At 35.9% G+C, this 2105-nt stretch overlaps 1 protein-coding gene across 1 annotated transcript in view; it reads right to left on the bottom strand.

The window, feature by feature from the left end:
* ROS1 (ROS proto-oncogene 1, receptor tyrosine kinase) overlaps nt 1-2105 on the bottom strand; it is a 135309-nt gene that overhangs the window by 120048 nt on the left and 13156 nt on the right. The window lies entirely within an intron of this gene.

Genomic DNA, 2105 nt, shown 5'->3' with positions numbered 1-2105 from the left:
TGTGTCTTCTTACCCAGTACTTGCTCTTCATATGCCCCTTCTGCGCTGCTGCAGCCGACCTCACACGACTCTCGCTGTGGAAGACAGGTAGCATGCCAGTCAGGACAGCCTTGCTTCTAGTTTTCCTGGTAAATGTCAACTAAATTTTGAAAGCTGAATGCCTGATATACAAGAATATCTTTATCAACTATGTCAAGTGTAATACTTTAGGTTCCCACTTGCTAGTGAGATTAGACCAGCGTTTCCCAAACTTTTTTTGATCGTCCTCCATAGCAAAAAGTAATTTCACAAAGCAACTTCATATACACACACATATTGAAAAAAATATTTAATACTTACTCCCCTCCCCTGATTTTTAGCAGTTTCATTGATATATATCAATGCCATAAAAGTTACCCCTTTAAAGCACACAGTTCAGTGGCTTGTAGTATATTCACAGAGTTCTGCAATAATCACCACAATCTAATTTCAGAACATTTTTATCATCCCCCAAAGAACCCTGCACCTGTGACATGTTCTTATATGTTTGATTTTATTCCATTCTATTCTGTTTCATTTGGTTTAACGTGACTCTTGATTCACTGAATTGATTTTATGACCCTCTAATGCATCGCAGCTCACAGTGTGAAAAAACACTGAGCTCAACAATGCAATTATATGTTTGCATCTTAGTCAAAGTTCTGATGAGCTAAGAACTTAAAATTCTAGCCTAAAATGACACTTAGCGATTACCCATTTTTTTGTATATCCATGCCTTCCTTAGAGCATTAAAAGTTGACTACAAATTTTTATAGTAGGTGAACATTTTAATGGCTATCTTAATACCAGTGTTGAATTTTAAGATACGAAAGCCTAATGATGGTTAACATTTTATCTCATTAATGGAAAACAGAGTACATGATTTGATAATTGAAACACAAATTTCCTGCAACTCCTAACAGATGCATTAACATTAGCTACAAAACATACACACACCTGGAGAAAATGCACACATTGTAAAACTACAACACTATCAGGATCAATCTTCCTGTTCTCTTTCAATTTATAATTCTAATACTTAAGACAACATGCTATTGTTTCTCATGATTATAGTGGAAACCAGGACACAATACAGGTGCCCTAAAAAGGTGGGCTGTAACTGGCAAATACTAACTGTCCAGTGTTTGACCTATGCACTGAAAGGAAGTGGCGCCTGAGAAGCCCAGGTTTGCTTAGTTAAGGATTAATTTAAATACCTCAGTTTGTGCTCAGCATTATTTAACTTAAAGTTTTAGTACACTTTTCACATCCTTTTTGTAAATTTTAGTAAAACTCATTCAACATATTCACTAACTGCAAAGAATAAACAAAGTGACAGCAAAATTATTATATAACATAAGTCTTTTTTCAAGAAAGAAAACTGAGGGGCCAGGCACAGTGGCTCATGCCTGTAATCCTAGCACTCTGGGAGGCCGAGGCGGGAGGATCGCTTGAGCTCGGGAGTTTGAAACCAGCCTGGGCAAGAGTGAGACCCTGTCTCTAAAATTAAAAAAAAAACAAAAAACTGAAGAAGAAAAAAAGGAGATGTGTTTGAAAATATAGATTATTTGGAAATATAGCTAATACTGATAATCAGGGGAAATTGTGACCCTATTTTTCCTGGATTTTTTTCAGGGGAAATATATAATAAAATTCCCATTATCTGGGAGTTTAAATGTTATCTCAAGTGGAAACCAAGCTATCAGCTGGTTTTTCCTTCTCTCTTTCTCTATATTACATGTGTTCCTGTTCAGTTCTACTTTATCGAAAGTATAACATTTTAAACTGTAAAATAGCAAAGTGTAAAGAGAATAGAATAATTATGTAAGTTATAACACTATAAGATTTACATTATAGAAGCACAGAAAACTGGGCCGCATAATGATTAACAAGGAGCTAGTACATTACAAATCTGAGCCTGGACTGCTTCAGTGCTAGTGAGACTCTCTCTCCCAGGTTTTTCTGACCCTGGCACAATCCTCCCAGGCACTGTTCTTTGGGAGTAATTTTGCTTTAATTGCATAAAAGGGTTCTCAGGATTTTTCTTTTTTTTTTTTTTTTTTGAGACAGAGTCTCACTCTTTTTCC

The sequence above is a fragment of the Propithecus coquereli genome, unplaced genomic scaffold (assembly GCF_000956105.1).
Source record: "Propithecus coquereli isolate 6110/MARCELLA unplaced genomic scaffold, Pcoq_1.0 Scaffold313, whole genome shotgun sequence".
Classification (NCBI taxonomy): Eukaryota; Metazoa; Chordata; class Mammalia; order Primates; family Indriidae; genus Propithecus; species Propithecus coquereli.
The sequence above is the reverse complement of the archived record's forward strand: the minus strand, read 5'-3'. Positions and strand labels throughout refer to the sequence as shown.